Genomic DNA, 21,972 nt, shown 5'->3' with positions numbered 1-21,972 from the left:
ATCAGACAAAGAGGAAAAACAGGTTAGGATTCCAACTAATCCTACCCAAGGATATTAGTGTCAAGTTAGTTGAGAAAGCACAATCTTACAACTAGAACTACTACTGTCTCTGGAGGATTAATATATAAACTTTAACGAGTCAGAACTCACACAAGAGAGGTGCTGTTGTTTTTAAAGGTCCTTTTAGCACCAGACCATTCTATTCCATTTCAATTCAATATTTTTCTTAAGAAAAAAACACATTCTATGACCTAAACCCAGCAGTTCACCATATATAGGATTTGGGTTAAAATTCTTCAGGGTATCTTGGAAAAGGGTACAGAGCGGGTAAAAGAAAACATTTGCCTTTTCTTTGTAACTTGGGTCTTCAGCACGTGCTACGACGCCACTGTTTTCACCCAAATCTTAACAGTTAACTATATTAAACTTCACATTTGTATCAAATAGTTATTGAATTAGTACAGGGTGGAAATGAAGAGAAAAATAACAGGGTCTATGATGAGGGAAATAGGGTTGTCAATCAACAACACTAACAAAAAGAAAATTGCCACTGAATGACTGGTTAATAGATGAAAGAAATTTAAACAACTCTTCATATTACCAAAACCACAGAATATATGCCTTTGCAAGCTACTTAACAAAGTCGTAACAACAAGCAAAAGCTACCACGTTAGATAGAAAAGCTATTAGAATTTCTTTTCCACACCAGTAGCAAAAGAAGACTCACAAAATATGAACATGTTCCTCAATGGATTGGCCCTACTGATTATGTTTGGCTCTGACTGATGAATCAACTAAAGCTTTAGTTGATGTGCCAGCATAAATTGCAGGCACAAAAAACAAAATCTGAGAAATTGGGAGAAAAAGCAGGAAATCACAGAGGACTTTAGTCTGCAACAGGAAAAGGTTTCACAAAGACCCCACAAGCCTGTATTCTATTTAATGCGGAACAACTTTTAGCCTTACGAATACAAATCTGCTAGCCATATACAGGAATGGTATGGTAAAAAATGTAATAAAGTTGTAATACAGTCAAACTCAGATGCCTAGCTATACTAGTTATTAATTCTACTATGATTTAGCAGCTTCCACTAAAACAAGCCATTGCCCCCATTTTTACATCTAACTAAACTTCACTGAGTGCCTCCTGCCATGGGACAATGTGCTCTCTTATCAGAGCAGACCCTTATCTGCCTTCCTGTCTCAGCGACTTCTTTCAGAGAAACAGAGACACAAAGTTGAGCAAGAAGAAAGAGCAGGCTTCTGAAAACAAGTGAGGTATATATAATGGCATGACAGTCTTTCCTTTCCAAGCAGAAGCGAAAGAGCAGCTTTTTTTAAGACTCAACTTTTCCCAATAATAATAATAAAATAAGGACAAAAACATAGGAGATGTGCACAATCTAGCTGCAGTGACTTCAAGGGAATAACACCCAGCCCATAACAGGAGTGCTTCTGTTCAAGGACTCAGACCACCTGGAAAGGGAGCCTTGCAATGAATGATATTCAGGTCTTGGGACAGGCCGGTGAGAAGGAAGAAAAGAAAAAGACCCCTTTCCCACAACATTCTTCAGAATACTTTCCCCAGCCCAGTGGAGTGGGGTGGAAGTTTCTGGAGTGTAAGAAAGTAGAGAGGAGGAGGTTTTAAACCCTGTGATATACAGTGGTACCTTGGGTTAAGTACTTAATTTGTTCTGGAGGTCCGTTCTTAAACTGAAACTGTTCTTAACCTGAAGCACCACTGCCGCCGCGCCGCCAGAGCATGACTTCTGTTCTCATCCTGAAGCAAAGTTCTTAACCTGAGGTACTATTTCTGGGTTAGCGGAGTCTGTAACCTGAAGCATATGTAACATGAAGTGTATGTAACCCGAGGTACCACTGTACATCCCATTGGCACTCTACTCACCTTGTGGAGACCAGGAGAAGTTAGCAGCCTAAGCAGGTCACTTAAGCATCATAGATTTGTAGAGCTGGAATGGACCACCTGCAATGCAGGGACCCTTTCTTTCCTTCCCTTCCCGTCCTCCTCCTTTTAATATACAAAACACTTGGGGAAAGAGTCCACCAAGTATGCAGAAATCCCTACGGTATTTTTTTATGCCCTATTTGGCTTCCAAATTGGGGATCTTTGATAGCAAGCCATATATCATATCATATAATAAAATTACAAATCCCACTAGGCAGGCCTATTAGGTAGCTCTTTGGTCCTCAAAATTCCTATCACAACTCCCAACCAGGATTTCTATCCCCTAAAAAAAACCCCACAATCAACCAGTCGCTCTTCTAGACAAGGGAAATATCTGCATTTTTACTCTGGGCACTAAGGCATACATATTAAGCCATGCTTAATAAATCATCGTAGGGCCTGGCCCTTAGGCATCATATGTGTCTTCCGCCTTCTCAGAAGCAAATTTTCCCCTCCCCTCTTAACTGAATTACAGTGGTACCTCGGGTTAAGTACTTAATTCGTTCCGGAGGTCCGTTCTTAACCTGAAGCACCACTTTAGCTAATGGGTCCTCCCGCTGCCGCCGCGCCACCAGAGCACAATTTCTGTTCTCATCCTGAAGCAAAGTTCTTAACCTGAAGCACTATTTCTGGGTTAGCGGAGTCTGTAACCTGAAGTGTATGTAACCTGAAGGGTATGTAACCCGAGGTACCACTGTATACATTAGCCAGGATTTGAAACCAGACTTAAAGGTGGTTTTGAACCCTGTTTAAGCAGTAACCCTGGTTTAGTTTAAGACAGTAAGGGTTTTTATCAATATAAGGGCAAAAGAAGCTGTCATCACCAACAGCCCCCAGTCCTCCACTTTCACTGCACAGTTTGATCCCACTCTCCCCCTCCCTCTCCCCCTGCCTGTTTTCCTGCTTTCTGCCTTTTTGTGGCCTGGCCCAACCCCGTAACTCTCCAGGAGGAGGAAAAACCAGCTCCCCACCCACCCACCCACTGCAAGCAAATTGCTATAGAAAAAAAAGTATTCAGGTTGGGTGACAAGACCCACCAGCCCTCAAAACAGCCTTCTTTCCTAGCCAAACACGACACAGTTACATGCACAGGTATTCGCTGCAATCTGCATAAACTGGTTTGTTTCACCCAACACTCACAACCAATCCACTGCAAGCAATTCAAAATATCCACACAACCCAGCCCCACCCCATGTTTACTCAGAATGGTGTCCCTGGCCCAATCAGAACTAATTCAAGGTGCTTTCAACCAATCACATTGCTGGTGCTGCAGTTAAAGAGCCAAAAGACTGCCTCAAAAGCAGCAGGAGGAATAGGCAAGTCAAAGGGAGGGGATAGAACCGAAAAGATCCAAAAGGCACGGATTTCCTTTCTCGTAGCTCAGAAAAGCTTGGCCCACTGCCCAGTGTTGCTATTTCTGCCCCATACCACCTCCTTGACACTTTGCCCTCCCCAGTGGCAGACTTTGGTAACATGGCGCCCCAACCAAGGACAAAATTTGGTACCCCCTCCTCGAAAATATTTCTTATTTTCACAAGAATTCCATTGGGTACAGTTGCTTTTTTTTAGTTCTTCCCAGTAGGTACCTGAATCAATACAGGCATATTATTATTATTATTATTATTATTATTAATATTATTATTATTGCACCCCTTCGTCTTGATGCCCAGTTTGGGGGAACCACCCGCACAACCCCTAAATCTAGTGCTGCTCACCCCTCCACTGCTAATCTAGTCTCACCATCTCTCTCATCACCCAGTCCCTAGTTTTTCTCTTCCACTCCACCACCACTTAAACACTGTTGTCTGTGTCAAGTGCATACAGTGGTACCTCTGGATGCGAACGGGATCCGTTCCGGAGCCCTGTTCGTATCCTGAGTAAACGCACCCCGCGACTGCGGGTCGCGATTTGCTGCTTCTGCGCATGATGTCATTTTGAGCGGCTGCGCATGCGAGAGTGGCGAAACCTGGAAATAACATGTTCCGTTACTTCCCGGTCGCCGCGGAGCGTAACCCGAAAACGCTCAACCTGAAGCATAATTAACCGGAGGTATGACTGTACTTGTGTGTGCCTCTGGAGTCAAGTATGCTCTGCCTAGGGTGACCTGTGGCTCCACCTGCTGCTAGCTGGTCTCTTGGTACACCGTGTCCCCCTTGCCCCACCAGCTCCAGTGTAAAGCTGTCGCGACCATTGCCAACATATCAATATAACCCTTGTGGTTAAGGAGACAGGAGGAGGAAAAACTGCTGTAAATGGGAAGGGCTGGAGTGAACAGTCCCACGACCACTCATATGATCTTAACAGAGGTTAAGTGTATGTCTATTGCAACAATATGTGAAATCATTCATGCGAGTTTGGACTTTTGGATCTGAGCAAGATGTGAAAATCAGAAGGGAACATTACACAGATATATGTGAATTGCGAAAAATCAAACTAGGGAAGAGGAGGAAGAAAGATGATGGGTATGGAAAAATGATTAAATAAGCTTTTTTGTGTGTGTGTCTCTTCAGAGAAGCAATTTGGTCATTCTCTGATGTGCCAAGGCTTTTAAACTACATGCTCACCGCATGTACCAGACAGTCACACACACATAATTTCCATTATGGCTAACCTTAGTATTTAAAATATGCAGCACTTCTAGCGTTCTGTTTGGCTTACATAACTGTTAGGATAGCTACCCTTGGAATACATCAACAACTGTTATTAAAAACCCTATAAGGAAGCCTTGGCACCAGATGGAGCCTTAAGACAGGCAAGAGTTAAATTTGTTCCTTAACCCTGCCAAATGTCAAATTATGAATTGGAAGCAATAAACCTTGAAATGAAAACACAAAACTTCAATGCCGGCTACAAAGAAGGGCTTCCTGCTGGTTAGAAGCATTGGCTATTACAATAACCTGTCTTTACAAAATATATGACTTAATTATAAAGTATATCTCAGAAATTATGTACAGTGGTGCCCCGCAAGACGAATGCCTCGCAAGACGGAAAACCCGCTAGACGAAAGGGTTTCCCGTTTTTGAGTTGCTTTGCAGGACGAATTTCCCTATGGGCTTGCTTCGCAAGACGAAAATGTCTTGCGAGTCTTGAGATTTTTTTTCCGCTTTCCCCCCCCTTTATCTAAGCCGCTAAGCCTTTAATAGCCTTTTAGCAGCTAATCCGCTAAGCCAATAAGCCTTTAATAGCCGCTAAACCGCTAATAGCGCTAATCCGTTAAGCCGCTAATAGGGTTGCTTCGCAAGACGAAAAAACCGCTAGACGAAGACACTCGCGGAACGGATTAATTTCGTCTTGCGAGGCACCACTGTATCTTTGACTTACAGTGAACAGCAAAATCACCTACACTTACAAACATTAGCTTCAAATACCTGATTTTAGTTCACTGCGAAGAAGTCCTAATAAATAAATATACAAAAGTCCAGTTATTTTTATTTTTAAAAAGAAAAGGCAATGGCAGTGTAGTATTAAAGGATGGACCAGGTTGATATGTGATCATTAAAACGATCAACTATGTTATGCCTGACTAAAGCATATACAAAACCAATATCATAGTTGATTAAGTGGATTAAAATAGTGAAGCAAGGCGATAGCCTTCAAATTTCTAAACTCTAAACTTTTTCACTGACCAGTATCCACACTATGGAAGGCACTAGTCAGGTGTAGCCAACGTAGTGCTGTCCAGATGTTGTGTATCTCAACTCCCATCATCCCTGACCAATGTCCATGTTAGCTGAAGGTGTAATCCAAAACAGCTGGGAAGCACCAGATTGGCTACCCCTGCGTAGAATTCAGGCGAGAGTCACAGGCTTCATTGCTTATCTGCCTCAAATTTATTTGCCTATAGAAAGCTTATCACATGGGGGACAAAGCATTTTAGCATACCCTTCTCCTTAATATGCTTATAGAAAACGAGCAGAAGGTTCTTTTTAAAAAGGGGAGAGGGCAGGAATGTGTATTTAAATAGGTAACCTCCATCTGCATGAATTGGTATGATCCTAGGAGACTAAAGTACATGTCTTTTCTGAATTTGCAGAGGGCTTACAGTCTAGTATTCCAATCCTTAACACAGAGGAAGTACAGTGGTACCTCGGGTTAAGTACTTAATTCGTTCCAGAGGTCCGTACTTAACCTGAAGCACCACTTTAGCTAATGGGGCCTCCTCCTGCTGCTGCACGATTTCTGTTCTCATCCTGAAGCAAAGTTCTTAACCCGAGGTAATATTTCTGGGTTAGCGGAGTCTGTAACCTGAAGCGTATGTAACCCGAGGTACCACTGTATAGAATATACAGTACTAAGCAGACATTCCCTTTTTAAACTTAATCTGCTCTGACAGCTTGTAAGGTACAGTATTTCAGCTGATGATTTTGTTGGTCTTTATTAACACGATGCACAATTTTAATATTAACCCAATCAGAAATCTAACGTCTTTGCAGGAAAGCAGGTTTTTTTTTCCTTTTTGCAAATAAAAACTTACCAAAAGATTAGCTTCTGTTATCTACACAAATAAGTTCGCGAAATCCGTACTTCTGAGAAGAAAAAAATGCATCCTTGCGAATGCATCCTTGCTTCCCAATCGGATACACTATTTCATTCAAAAGAAGAATGCGTAGTTTTTCGCATTGCAAAGAGAAATTGTAATTCCCTGCTTCACATGCAGATTAGGAACACTTCCGTGATGTGCACAGAGATCTGTTTTACTAGGGTTTTAAGTGAAAAGGCTGGACAGTCATTTTCCACGAGCAGTTTGGGAAGATGACACACTGCCTTATGGCAGAAGTTAAATTCTGGAGTTAAAATATAGAGTGCCTCCAAACACTATAAATTTCCAAATTCTATGAAACATTTTGCTTTGGGTAGGGGTTAGGCTTCCTCCATCATGCCTAAAAAGATGAATATGAAAGGCTTTGATCACTTGAATGTCTTTTGTATATTCTAAGTACCATTTTTATCACCACCACAGAGAGGTAAAGCTTAACCAGAACTATGATGTTTGCTAGAAAAAAACCTTCCAGAACAGATGTTGAATTTACATGCATTAGTGAGTGGTCTGCTTTAAAAAAGAAAAGAAAAACTTTTAACATTCATGCATTTCAGTGAAACTACTTCCAATTCACACCACCGCTTCCCTCCCCTTCTGAAGTCTCAAAAACCTGTACCTCCCCACGCCCAGCAAGTATCCTTAATTGCGCGCTGTAGCACAGAATGTGGGAGTTTAAATGCTAACACACAGGCTCCTTGTGACATAACACAGGCTGCTTAGGCAATCGCTGAGTGTGTAGAGACATGATAATTCGCTGGGTGGAGACTGGGAGTTGTAGGGCAGTGACAAGGGGTTGTGGCTGGGCTACTGATCTACCAGAAAACAGCCCGAAACAGGAAAGAGCACACATATGCTACTTGGAATGTATGACGCAAACCCCAGCCTTGAAACAAAGAACAGGAAACGGCTCTGCTGGCTGGGCTGGAAAGAAAGCACAGAGAAACATTTGGGTGGCCTTCCCTGACCCCTATATTCATGTGCAGCTGGGATTTAACAAACAAACAAACAAGCAAGCAAGCAAGCAAAGTGGGTGTAACGTGTAAAGTGCTTGGTCTCTGGGTGTGAAAAAAACAACCTGTCTCTATATCGCAGACCTGCCCTTGACAAACACCAGACTAATATCTATATGGGATAATATAACCACTGAGATATGAAAGCTGGGAGCTAAATGGCACCTTAAACCTAGGTTATGGGTGCCGCAACCGAATGTCTAGGTGCACCTTTCTTATAACAAGAATACAAGGATGAAAATGTATGAACTGCAGCTAAAATCTCATATTCCTTTTTCACATGGTCTAGTCCTCACCTGAAGGCTGCAAACAACAAAGCCATACTTCCCCTGCCCGCCCCCCTAATATTCTTATGAGGGTCCCTTCTCCAGTTCTCAAGAGAGTAGCTGGAAGTGGAGAGGCAGAAAAAGGTCCTCCTTTCGTTCCAGCAGTGGGAGTTTTAATCTGAAATCTTAGGCGCAGTACTGCTCCCAAAGCTCAGAAACGGCTCACATTAATGAAATTCCCTGTTGCAAAACGCGCCTAGAAAAATGGGAGTTTCAAACCCTGACCACAACATGCAATTTCCTTCGCACCCACCCTTTCCAGACAGCTCGGAATAATTAACTCTGGACTCCCCAAGCATTCTCCTTTTTTAAAAAAATTCTGGAATACAAACACAAACTTTGTTATCAAGGGTTGAGGTGGACTCTTGCTCCCAATAAAGTATCCCCCTCCCCCAAAACCAAAACAGCCATTATTTTATTGCACTTTCTAGCCTCCTTTCTCTACTTGTACAAGATCTCCTTAATATGAGAGGTCACTACAAACAATCTGGAGCTCCAATAATAGTGCCTAAAATTTATTGAAAGTAAAAGTTGATGCACCAGACAGTAGCCTGGTTTGCATGACATGCAAGCTCAAGTCACAGCTTACCATGGTTCTGCAGGCTGCAAGCAAGTAGAGTGAGGCCACTTTTGCTACCCTGGTCTTTCTGCTGCTGTGCTAACCCATGTCTTGGCTTAGTGTGTCAGCTGAAGCCAGACTCACAGTTTAGTTCTCTCCAGACTAACCAGGAGCTGTAATTAAGGTTTGTCCTATGGTTTATGGCTCATGGTTTGCCTATGAGAGCTTGGTCACGAGCCCATGTTTTAATGGGACGCTAAGGCAAACCATGGCTTAGCTCAGCAGCAAACAACCAGGGAGGATCAAAGTGGTGGTTGCACTAAGTGGCATTCATTTGCACTAGGTTTAGCATGTTGTATGAGCCAGATCATTGTAAGACAAAAACACCAGGACATACGGCGAGCTTATTTGGATATCTCAATAAACCATGGCTCAATAATGACAAGAATGAGTGTCAGAAAGTCCTGGATGCTTGTTCCATTTAAATGACAAGTTGAGACCGATCAAACAAATGGTGGTTTAAATTTAACCATGGTTTGTTTGAAACAAACCAACTTCAAACCATGGGTTATGAAACTGTCTTTGTTTGAAAGAAAATAAAGTAAAGTTTAATCACATTATAAGATCTGGATGTGATGCTAAAATGCAGTTAATCAAAAGCAAAAACTTCCAACTCCTCTTGGAGTTGGGGGGAGCAAAGGGGAGAGGGGAACCATAAGTGTCCAAGGCTTGCTCCCATCATAGCTATGGACCCACAGATGGGCCACAAAAACCTCCAGAAAAATACCAGTTGCCCATTTTATATCTGGTTGATTTCTACATATTATTCTACTTTATATGGCATTCATATTTCACATATTATGAACTAGATCAGTAGAACAGGTCATGCAGCCGTCTACTATGCCTGATGCAAGGGCAGAATAAGGATGTCCTATATTCTGTTGACAAGCATCATAACAGCCAAGTGCAGATTTGAGTCTCAATCACTAAACTTGCTGCTACAGATTCCTCTTAACACTAGTCTAGTCTCTGTTTGGACCCATGTTTGGATATGGTTGCTCCTAAAAGACATGCATTTTCTAATCAGAACATCAGCTTTCAAATTTTCTTCAGAAATAGGCACAAACTCTATTTACCGTGCAATTCTATAATGTTTACTCAGAAGTACCACTGACATCAATGGGGTTTTCTCCAAAGTGAGTGTGCACATAGAATTACAGCCTTAGGGTGGCACAAGTCTGCCCCCTCCGCCAAAGAAATAACATTCTGTGAATGTTACTAGTTTATAATAACTTTGGTGTTTGCAAAAACAGGAAGGCAGAATAGTAGGGCACACTTATAACCAGGTCTTCTATTATTAATAATAATAATAATAATATTTATCATACTACACAACTGTCATTTTCAGATATTATCTTGCTTTTTTGTTTATCAGTATAAAATTCAGTCAAAGCAAAAAGTCTGCTTTGCTTTGGTGAGGAAGGGAATTGGAGAAGAGTTTATCTGAAAGCATTCATATTACAAAACTGACCAACACATTTTAAAGCCTAGCGGCCAAAGTTAGGTTGATGTACATTATTCCTAGGTCAAATTGTTGATCTTAACCAAACCCAAGTCTGGATCATGCAAGCAACTCATTAGGCAAGCTATGGGAAAAGTTCTCAAAACTATGGGAAAAAAGTTACACCGCAATTTTTTGCCTTTTATAGAAAATAACACTTTTGTGGACTCAAAATGTTTCAAAGTACTGCATCTATGCAAGGTTCCGATTTCTCCAACAACCAGACAAAGGTGAGCCCTGTGAACTGTGGCACTTCCTGCCACACACACAACTATGCAAGAGATGCTGCACACACACTTCAGCTGAGAGACAACTCAGCATAAGAATAAAAATGGACAAAGTGAGAGTTTATGAATTGCTGCAGTGAGAAGAAAGCTAAATGTTAATCTAAATCGAAATGTGTTGTTTGGTGAATTTTAGCACCATTTCCTAAATAAAAACTGGGGATTCTTGCTAAAGTTATGTTCCATATGGAAATTAATACAAACATCCAAGATAAGCAGTAACGTTTTAAGCACAATGAAAGCAACTTTCAGGAAGGAAAGAAGCCAAGTGCTGGTGTCCCTTTCAATTATGCACAAGACTCTTTTTAAAAAATTGATCACCAGAACCTAGGTGACTTTGGAAAGTGTGTGAATGTGTTTTAAAAAAACAATAAAATGGGTATACACTGCTCTCTGTGAGCCACTGTAGATAAAACGTGGACAGGCTGCTCAATGCAGTTATTCAGCAAAGCAATTATTCTTATTGTAAATCAACTGAAAATACACATGACATCTCCATGTCAAGACAAGCATGAAATAGAAAAAAGCAACAGACTTCATGTTCAAACTTACGCTGTGCACATTAAGTTTTCTTTCCCAAACAGCAACTAAACTGGCGATTGAAATAGAATTATTTATCCCCTTCTTTTTTGGTGGGAGGGAGGGGAACGACCTCTAAACAGTAGAACCTTAAGAGAACATCTCACATTGCATATCAATGTTACTTGACTAAGTACAGAACCAAAAACGCTATACAAATGTGTCCTCTTCTCTAGTTTGGTATGTAGTGTCTAGAAACTGACATAATTCACACATCTTGATATATGCTTCTCATTTTTCCTTTCTTGCTCCTATGAAGAGATAACAAACGCAGCAACCCCCTGATCAACTGACAATTATTTAAATGGCAGTTCTCCAAGGATGTTATGATGCAGGGCTGCCGTTTTGTTTTGAGCATCCTATGCAGCGAAGCCCAAAATAATGTTAAGGAACGCAAAGAGACATGGAGCAACGTCCTTTCCCACTTGGGAGGGAGAAGAAAAGGATCCCGAGTCTAGTTAGCGGCAAACTCTTGTCGAAAGAAAGCAATCCAGTAGCTCCAGGTGTTTTCTTTTTTAAAAAGCCCCTCAGGAAAGCTGCGGCAGATGGGATCTTTGTTCGACGGCTTTCATCCCCAACAGCTCCAAATGACAGGAGGAACGGTTCGTGTTTCAGAAGACGGGGAACAGAAAAGCAAGAGGGAGACACACAAACACGCACCCACCGCAGATCGGGAAAACACACGTGAACGCCAAAGCTGCGGCGCTCCTTCAGCTCACGGGGCAGCGGCGACTCCAAATGGCAAGGCGTCTCTCCCCCCCCCTCACCCCCGGGGGGGTGGGTCATGGAGACAGATCCCAGGACCACCCCCCCCGCCGCCCCACAACTTTTGCAGCTGCACAAACACTCTGGCCGAAGCGCCCCCAAGTCCCTTGGCCGGGCCGGCGCGTGCGCCCCCGCTTCGCCAAGCAAGAGCGCGCGTCCAGGAGCCTCTCCATTTCCCCCCTCGCGGGAGGAGCACCTTCCCTCCGGCCTCCCCGCTTCCCCATCCCTTCTCCCAGACACCTCTCGGCCGCCGCCACCACCACCAGACACGTCGCTTTCCTCAGAGCCGCCGCCGCCACCTTTGCCTCCTCCCCTTCCCTTCGCGCGACTTACTTTTCTCCCCTCTCTTAACTTGTCCAAGAAACCGAGGCGACGACGCCACCGCAAGAAGTTTGCTGCTTGAGTCGGCGGTGCTGTTGTCGTTCTCGCTGGTAGCGGGAAAAACCCTCCTTCCCTCTCTTTTTCCGCCCTCGAGGGGGAAACCCGGGGGTTTCTCTCTGCCGCTTGGCCGCAGGGGCGTTTAGTCCGTCGGCGGCGCGTCCGTCTGTCAGCCCGTCGCGCCTCTGCCCTCGCCTTCTGCTCTGTCTCTCTCCTCTTCTGCTTCTTCTTCCCCCCACCAAGCTCCAAGGCAGGCTCCTGGCACTAGGCAGCGCTGTCACATGACGCCGGCGCCGCTCGCTCTGCCAGGCTCCCTTGGCCGGCGGGGTAGCTAAGAGGGCGGGCAGGAGGGAGGGTCAGGGAGGGGCGCGCGAATCACTCAGCCAGCCAGGCGGGCGAGGCGGGCGAGGCAGGCCGGGCGTGTCCCCTCTCCGCCGCGCTGGGGCGGAGGCCTCGGCGCACCGCAACCCGAGTCAGGGGTCGGGGCGAGGCGAGGCGCTCGCTGGCACTCCCCCTCCCTCCCTCCCTGGCGCACAAACAGGTCGGGCGCGCACCGACTCTTCCCTTCCCCCGGGAGGCAGATACGAGAAGGCGGCGCCTCGCACAAGTTGGCCCCTAATTACCCCCTCCCTCCCTCCGAGGACGAGAGAGAGAGAGAGCGGGAGCCGCCCTGCTGACAAACTCGCCCTTCCAGCTGCGGCGCGCTTCGCCCGCCCGCCCGCTCCCTTCCCTTCCCCGTCTCTTCCTCGTCCCTCGCCGGGGCCAAGAGGCGTGTGCGCCTCTGGCACCCGGCTCGGCAGGGAACGCACGCAACGCGCCCTAGCGCGCGCGCCCGCCCTCCCTGCGAGCGAACCTGCCGCGGCCAAAAGCAGCAGCAGCAGCGACCCCACCCCAAAAGAAAGGCCCGAAGGGAAGGAAGGGAGGTGCTCGCTCGCTGACAGAGGCGGAGGGAGGAGGAGGAGGAGGACGAGGCCTCAATTGTCTCGGGCACGAAGCCCAGAGTGGACGGCGCCGGCTTCGCGCGTGGCTTGGTTAGGGCCACGGGCCTGAATGAGGGGTTGTTGTCCTGGTTAGTCAGGGCTCGGCTGGGGCAGCTTGGGGCGTTTTAGGACAGGCGATCTACGTGGCACTTCCGCTTCTGACTTAAAACGCAGCAAGCCAGGGATCGCGTCCAAAGCCGAGGTCGCGTGTAGTCAAAATACACTGGGTGCAGTGGAGGATGGGATTGCCAAAGTGGCTTTTCCCAGATGCCGGACCCCTTGTTTGTTTTGTTTTTATGCCAAAGCTGAACACGCACAAGTTAAGTGCGCAGAAGTTGCGGGTTTGCTGGGTGATAAACGGGTGCTGCTTTTTAATGGTCCCATAAGCAGCTGCTGGTGGTGGGTCCAGGCCCCTTGCATAATTCTTCCCTGTGGGGATGTGTTGGCTGCTTCAAAAGTTTGCAGCATAGCCCCCAACCTGTGGCAAGGCAGTGCTCCCAACCATCGCGCTGTGGCAGAGTTGGGGATCCCATGGTCTTCCACTTATCAGCCCCAGCCAGAATGGCCAATAGTCTGGGATGCCTGAGGTTTCCCAGTGACATTTGGCAAGCCGGATTCACCACCTTTGCATTACTGACTGGCTACTACCCCAGCCAGTTGCCTCTATGAAGAAGTCACCAAATGTCACACCTGAGAACAACCAGTTCCTTCAAAGCTGCACGGCATGTAAGCTAGGGTCTTTTACTCCACATGCTAGGGGCAAGTTCTAGGTCAGGATGTCTGAAGATGAAGACACATGCCTTCTAAAGTGTGGTGGTTCAAGCATCTGTTCCAAGGCAGAGAATGTGTGTTCAAGTCACTCCATTAGACTTTAAAGTTCCGATTCCAGAAAATAACCATTGAGCTTTAGAGTGCACTCACAGTGTGCTCCAATAACAGCATTGACTCTCCTGGACTTCTCAGACCCATTGGAACCTGATAACCCATTGTATCCTCTTGGGCTGCCTTGCTCAGATGGGACTAAGGGGCACCATAGAGCGGTTCTGTGCTTTCTGCAGCTTCACCCCATGGCCGCTGGCTTGCAGGTTGCTGCAAGGTCCCATCTTGCCCCATGTGCTATTTAACATCAACGTTAAATCTCTGGAGCAGCTGAAAATCTGGGGTGTGGTGACATCCAACATGTTTGCAATATTCAGCTCTGTTTCTTCTGTCGTTACAGTCTTGGGATAGCAGTTGAGTTTCTGAACAAGTCTGGGCTATGGTTATTGGGGGATGATATTATTTGAGAGTAGGTGTGCAGTTTGTTCTGCATTGCCCTTTCTCACATCAGCCTGTTCTTTCATTCTGATAATTGTTAGAGGCTCTGTTTCATATGCCTATCCACCAGAGGTTTGGGCAAGTGGTTCCATGAGATAGGGTCTTATCAGAAGTTATTCCTGTGTTGCGAAATTTCCTCCCAGGGGAGATTCTCATAGCTTCACCCTAGCACTTCACTGGCAAAGCTGGGGGCGGGCACGGCAGGTGGGGGGGGAATGACAGCACATAACAACGTAGCTTACATTCCTTCGATTTATGGGAACATTGGCTTCTGCTGGACACAGAAGTTGGATGGGAGTGCCTCTTCCTTTTCTGCGTGCTCTAGAACTGTTTTAATTTGAGAAGGCAGGCCTTCAGAAGTTTACATGGGATAGGTGCTGCTGCCAGAGTGTACGAGACGGTCAATTTGGGGTGAAGAGGAAAGGGGTCAAGGAGAGGGAGAGATGGGCGTGAGGATGAATGAGCAAAAACAAACATCCTGGGAGCTCCCCTCCCCCCCCTTTTTTAACCTCCTGCCATCTCATTTCCCCCCAGCCATCCAACACATGAATGGACCACATTTATCCCTTTCTCTTTGTGGGTCTTGAGCTCCCATCTCCATCCCTTGCCAGTTGCTGTTTTCAGCATCTATGGATGCCTTTTTGAGTCCAGGCTGTGTCTGCTGGGCAAAATACTCCCTGGATGGGTCATGAACCCTTGTCCCTGGAAGCAGAGGCAGACTTTGGTCTTTCAAATGTCAGCAGCATCCTGTGCGAGGCCAAAATTCAGTGCTCCTCACCACCTCTAAACTTCTGTCCTGCTCAATTCATCATGTCATAGTTGTGGTGCCCAGCACCACCCCCTGGGCTCGACACCCAGTGTGGAGGAACCGGTCGCGCTGCCCTAAATCCGCTTCTGCAGGAAGGCTATGTGTGCTCTCTGCAGTCATTCGGCCCAGGGAGATGTGTATCGGATGCTCAGCTATGTATCTTCTCCTTCCTCGCCATTGGGTGTTGTGCTCATAAATCGCCACTCCTGGTGTAAAGGAACTTGAAGATTAGTTTATCGTTGTTCTGTGCTGTCATTTTGTTATTATGCCATGCTTGGTTATGTTGCGATGTAAACTGCCTTGTAGCTCATTCTGTGGACGGGCAGGGTATGTTTTAAATGAATAAAATGAATAATTCCGACAGAACATGTAGTCCACTCCTAATATTGGTTGATCAGTGGGAGAATTCGCCAACAGTGATGTCAGAAATGATGCCATTGCCCATTCCCTGTAACATGGAAGGTTATAAATTAGGAATATTTAGATTTTGTGACTTCCTAACCTTGATTTGCGTATAGTTAAAGCCATGGTTTTCCCAGTAGTGATGTATGGAAGTGAGAGCTGGACCATAAAGAAGGCTGATTGCCAAAGAATTGATGCTTTTGAATTATGGAGGAGACTCTTGAGAGTCCCATGGACTGCAAGAAGATCAAACCTATCCATTCTGAAGGAAATCAGCCCTGAGTGCTCACTGGAAGGACAGATTCTGAAGCTGAGGCTCCAATACTCTGGCCACCTTGTGAGAAGAGAAAACTCCCTGGAAAAGACCCTGATGTTGGGAAAGATGGAGGGCACAAGGAGAAGGGGACGACAGAGGACGAGATGGTTGGACAGTGTTCTCAAAGCTACCAGCATGAGTTTGACCAAACTGCAGGAGGCAGTGGAAGACAGGAGTGCCTGGCGTGCTCTGGTCCACGGGGTCACGAAGAGTCAGACACGACTAAACGACTAAACAACAACAACCTTGATTTGTACTGTATCTGCAGTTACCACTTCACTATTTCAAAAAGAAAGAACACAGAAAAATAATTTATTCTAGTCATAGGGTAGGTTTGCCTGATTTATTTTTTTACAGAGATTTTTTTTACTGCATTTTGCATTCACCTTATGATAGCTATCTAAATGCTTCCCAGCTATGTGCATGGTTCAACAACATGTGACTTCAGCTCAACTTGATTTTGAGGGCAAAGTTCAAAACATGTGCAGAGAAATGATTCTGATTTGGGAAATCTACTTGTAACCTTTAGTCAATGTCGTTTGTATTCTCTCCCTGGCAGAACCACTAGGCATAGTAATTTACCAGTGTAGTTTTCTGTGCCTACTTTTGTTTTATTCCCAATGTGTACAGGGTGATTAAAAAAGATAAATCCCATTTTTATCTTTGGGTAGCCAGTGTAGTGTTTAGTGTTTAGTGTGTTGAGTGTAGGACTGGGAGATCTGTGTTTTAATCCCCAGTAAGTATGAGTCTTTTAGCTCACAGGATTGCTGGGAGGTTAAAGTGGGGGAGACCATATATATATATATATATATATATATATATATATATATATTTGATAAGCTAAAAGGTTTGATAGAAGTGGAAAAAATAGATATAGTTTTGTCTATGAGATTGATTACTCCTAGATGCCCCCAGAGCAAAGAAGCCCAAATATTTACCCTTGGTATTCTGATGTATATAATCTTAATTCAATCAGTAGTGTAATTGGGTTTTTTATGTTGCAAGGATATTCCAAAACCCAAAGTGACATTACAGAACCATGCTCTGAACTACCATGCTTAAGTGGGGTTAATTTAGAAAATGAGGAGTACTCTTAAGAAGAGCAAGGCTCTTGGAATTTGTGGCCCAAGTGATGTGGCATTGCGATGATTTGTTTTGTGTGATGCTTGCTATTACACGGCACAGGAGGTGTGGTAGATAATCTGCAAATCCTGTTTCACTGCACGTGATTAATTAAATGCAGGAGCCGCAGTGCATGCAGCTGCTCAAAAAAACCCAACTTGATTGGTTTGCTTTGGTTAATTTCTGGACATATTGGTCTTATATTGATCCAAGCTTGGAGTCAGTTTTCCGCAAAGCCACAAGCAGGTTGGTCTCTTTTCCTCTGTTCCTCATATCAGAACATTAACGATGCATCATGCAAGGCTACCAAGAGCAACAAAACGAGCACTACAAAATATGTTGCACTCTGGAAAATGCAGGCAGAACTGTGTTCCTCTATTCAGGTCCTAGTAGGGAGCTTCCCTGTATGCAAAGGACATAGCTTCCTAGGAGGGGAACTAAGAGGAAATGCAGCCCACATAACTTCCTCGTTCCTTCTTCATCCTGCTCTGCTGTGTGGCAAGGCTCAGCTAGGGTGTAAGACAAGGTGCGGTTTGGGATGGACACAAGACTATACCCTGGAGAACATAGAGCTCTGAAGATGCTTCAGCAAGGAGGAAGTTATTACAGCCTTTTTATAGCACTAGCTGTGCTCCTATGGTGCTGGAGGAGACTCTTGAGAGTCCCATGGACTGCAAGAAGAACAAACCTCTCCATTCTTAAGGAAATCAGCCCTGAGTGCTCACTGGAAGGACAGATCGTGAAGCTGAGGCTCTAATACTTTGGTCACCTCATGAGAAGAGAAGACTCCCTGGAAAAGACCCTGATGTTGGGAAAGATGGAGGGCACAAGGAGAAGGGGACGACAGAGGACGAGATGGTTGGATTGTGTTCTCGAAGCTACCAGCATGAGTTTGACCAAATTGTGGGAGGCAGTGGAAGACAGGAGTGCCTGGCGTGCTCTGGTCCATGGGGTCACGAAGGGTCAGACCACGACTAAACAACAACAACAGCTGTGCTCCAAGTTGCTGCTCCAAGTGGCCTAGCCTTCTTTAGTAATCTGCAGCGGAGTGGGAGAAGCTCACTTATTTGATGGTCTTCTATAGAGGACTCCTCGGATGACAGTATTTCATCCTTAGGCCAGTGGTGGGGGAAGTCCTGGCCCCATTAGGTAGGCTGGTCCTGGTCCTGTGTGACCTTCAGGTTTGGAGCTCTCACCTCCGTCACCTGATGAAGAGGAATGCAACTCATGGTCCTTGAGCTTTTCTGCTTCCCTACCCCTCCAAACCTGTTGAGTTATTTCTGTCCTTGGAGCTCCAAGTTTCAGAGTTCTCAGGTCAATTCCTTTCCTCCCTGAAGAGGGGAGAATGTCAAAAGAAAATGTTATGTTTCCTGCAGTGAAATCCTATGTCAACGGTATTTCCTTTCGCCTGCTTGGAATCCGCTGCCTCTTGATTTCCTTGGGTCGCTGTTGAGTTGTAGTATTATGAGAGAAAGGAAAATACTTCTGCATCCATTCCACCACCGTTACTAATTCTGTATCATGCCCCCTGCCTTTAGTGGTCTTTCCCCCTAAACGAGAAAGCCACAAACGCGTCAGCATTTTCTCATACACAAGGTATTCCAACCGCAATCACAATGGAGATCCAGCTGCTCAGACTTTGCTCCTAGGTTGTACACATGATACAAATGTCCTAGCTAGAAGGCCAGTTGTTAATTTGCTTTATTCGCAGACCAATTCATGGGGCTTTATGTATTTATATATGTTCTATCTTAAACATAATTTTTTTATTTTAATAATTTTTATTTCATTTTCAGTTTTTGTAAACACAATATCAATACATACATCAATAAACTCTTAAAAGAGCATCAACCTCCTCCCACCCCTCTTCCTGACTTCCATATATATTTACTTTAATCTTAGCATTTCTATAACCACTTTTTAACCTTCTATCTTATTTTTATATTTCCCTTTATTAAATGTAAATCAGTTCCTTATATTGTCATTACGAAACATTTCAACTCAAAACTACAAACGTTTTCAATGCATATTTTATCTTGGTTCACCAAACCATTCTGCAGGCATCAGAGCCCTGCAAAATCTGACTCACAGTCTTGAAAAATATTGCACCTATGCACTGGCATCGTCGTAAAAAAATGATTGTAGCAAAGGATGTCTGCTGAGAGATTATATATCATACGATCAACTGGCATTATTGAAATATGTCGCTCTTAAAGCATGATTTTATGTCATGCAGCTATAAATACTTATTTATTATTATTTTTAATCAACCTTCTCATTCAGTGTCCAAAGAACACATCTCGTTAGGGTGTTGCATTGATAATGCTGTGCTGTTGCTACATAGCTATGCTCAGATATAAGGTGCAATAAAATTAATGCCACTAATTATAGCTATGGTTCTGTCTTCCTCTATGCAGGTCACCTCCCACTGGTTGCACAAAACAAGTGAAACTGAGGACAGGATTATCAAGTCATGCAAAGCTACCAAGAAATGTGTCAGATGCTCCTGCTGAATGCAACAGGAGTTTCTCCCTTGAAGCACTCGTTCCATATTTTGATGGTAATTTCATGCATATAACTGGAATTACAGAAGATTTGCACTAGTATAAACAAGTGTGGATTTGAGTCCTCCTTATAAAGAAATCTTTTGAAAAAACTGCCTCGTCTGATGAATACCAAAGTCATCACTGTTGTTACTGATGAGATGACACCTCCCAAGTTAGTTACCTGACGTGTGTGTTGAGTCCCAGGCACCACAGAGGTAGATTTATGAAGGCCAGTGGCTCATAACCTCAACTTATTTTGGCACAACAACTTTTCAAGTGCTCATATGGTAGTGTGCTAAAAATCAGTGATCATAGGGTTCTGCATGTGCCTGGCATTCAAAAGACTTGCCACCATGGATGACACCCCAGGCTTGGAACTCAATGTGTACCTTCCATTGCCTGGTCCTCAGAATTTTCATTTTGTTTCAGTTGCCTAGAATGCTAATGTGATTTTGGCTATGAACTTGACACAGATCAATGGAATAGACTTTGGACAAAAAATCCTCTTTAAGTCTATTCCAGCAAGCAATAGAGAATTTACCTTAAAACTCTCATATAGGTGGTACCGAATCTCTAGGAAACTGGCAACGATCCATCCTAGCACCTCATCATGTTTCCGGTAGATATCTCCACGCATGGTGGAAATGTACAAAAACCCAGCCTTTCTGGAATTCTGTATTCCAGTAAATTAATAAAAATACAACAACAACAATTAGCTATATCAAATATATTTCAATACAACAATCTGGATTTACATAATAAAGAATTAAGAAGCCATTTGTTACAAGCAGTGAAACATAACCAGACACTGGAAATACATTTCTGGCACAGCGATAGACAACTGGTACAAGACAGTTTGGGAAACAACCCTCCTTGAAAGTTTAACAAATAAACTATGGTTGATACATGGACAGACCAGGAAAGATGGCTTTATCCTGGTGTGGTTTAATTTCATAACATATGCCAATATTCCAGGAAAAAAAATCCTCTCCAACAGCATTTGGCTCAGTTCGGTCAATCTAAATTTAAATTGTTATCTTCACTTTGAACCAACCTCCCACGTGCATCAATATACCCAACACTTTATATTGTTTCATTGGTAACATAAGAGGAAAACGACTATTACTCATACTTAATCTGAGCACAATCACAAGGGCTCCTGGTGAGGCATTTAACTGCGGTGTTGAATGCTACCTGGGTTCTATCCTGTTTCCCCTTTGTTTTTGCTTTTGTTTAAACCAATGCACAAACCCAGAAGTTATACACTGGCCACTAATCATGAACCATGTGTTGTAGATATTACTGCAAATTGATTGTTCTATTTTAGTGGTATACAAATGACATGGCAAGTCTTGATCTATTTATTTGTATCATTTACAGTATTATTCCTATGGTCCTTGTTTAGAAAACCAAATAAAAAGTTATTTTTTAAAATTGCCTAGAATGCTACCTGAAAACAGCAGTGTGTGTGTCAGTGACTGGGTCAGGCTTCATGGCAAATTTTGGACATTCACTATGACATTTAGTTTGAGCAGTATTCGATATTTGCAATAGTGCAAGGATTAGCACAAAGGATTAGTGCTAGTGCAACAAGATCACTCCCTTTCCACCCCATGCTTACCCCCAAATCTTCTCTGGAGGGGTACGAGAAACTCTCCAGAAAAGATTTAAGGGGCACATGGTGGGAGGAGAGGGAGATAATGCTTTATTGGGAAAGGAGAGATCCTTGGGCTGATGGAATGTTATCCTCAGCGCAATGTTGAACACAGCTCATTAACTTCAAGCGGATTGCTGTGGTGCGATGCATTTTTCTTTCACCTTATTTCTTAATCCTTTTAGAAAATGCAATTCTACGTTTAATACTTGCGAATCACGTTTTTGAATTGTTTCTGTTTGCACTGAATTTAGCTGTCGTTCGCAAAGTATGAAGATAAATAGCGAAGAAAATCGAAATTCAGCTTGAATTGCCTGCTCCAAAGTCCAAGATGAGCAGGACATCTTGTTCTCTTCCATGGTGGGAAATGCTCTGTGTGTGCATTCTCTGTGCATCTATACAGGACTCCCACATGCATAGCAAAGAACCAGGAAGCTGCAGCATTACACCCAGCTTTGAAGTTTCTGGATCACAGCCCAACAGTAACTGTGTAAATAATTCCTTAGAATAATTTGAAGCTAATAAAAAGTTAACTATTGACTCATATAATCTGCCTTTTCCTTATGTGGAACCACGGTGTAATAAACCAGGGCAGACGACACAGGAAGTCACTTTTCTCTGTATTTATTTATTTATTACATGTGTGTTGATAGGGACGCGGGTGGCGCTGTGGTCTGAACCACTGAACTCCCTGGGTTTGCCGATCAGAAGGTTGGCGGTTCGAATCCCCACGATGGGGTGAGCTCCCGTTGCTCGGTCCCAGCTCCTGCCAACCTAGCAGTTCGAAAGCATGCCAAAAGTGCAAGTAGGTAAATAGGTACCACTCCGGCGGAAAGGTAAACGGCGTTTCCGTGTGCTG

The 21,972-nt window shown here is 44.2% G+C and overlaps 1 protein-coding gene and 1 long non-coding RNA gene across 3 annotated transcripts in view; one reads left to right on the top strand and one right to left on the bottom strand.

Moving 5' to 3' along the window:
• Positions 1–12,189, bottom strand: part of KLF3 (KLF transcription factor 3) — a 39,788-nt gene extending 27,599 nt beyond the window's left edge. Inside the window, exon 1 of one of the 2 annotated variants that reach the window (XM_081020147.1) lies at positions 11,924–12,189. The gene's annotated coding sequence lies outside the window, so the exon portion shown is untranslated. Of the gene's footprint in view, positions 1–6,440; positions 6,460–11,923 lie in introns of those variants that run through there. The other variant, XM_081020148.1, reaches the window with a different exon arrangement.
• Positions 12,190–12,399: 210 nt separating this feature from the next.
• LOC308484964 lies at positions 12,400–21,606 on the top strand. Its single transcript, XR_013990242.1, has 3 exons — positions 12,400–13,674; positions 19,331–19,473; positions 21,368–21,606. It is a non-coding gene; the product is annotated as an uncharacterized lncRNA (long non-coding RNA).
• Positions 21,607–21,972: the final 366 nt, after the last annotated feature.

The sequence above is a fragment of the Podarcis pityusensis genome, assembly GCF_964106645.2.
Source record: "Podarcis pityusensis genome assembly, chromosome: 9".
Taxonomy (NCBI): domain Eukaryota; kingdom Metazoa; phylum Chordata; class Lepidosauria; order Squamata; family Lacertidae; genus Podarcis; species Podarcis pityusensis.
This window is presented reverse-complemented; position numbering and strand designations above follow the sequence as displayed.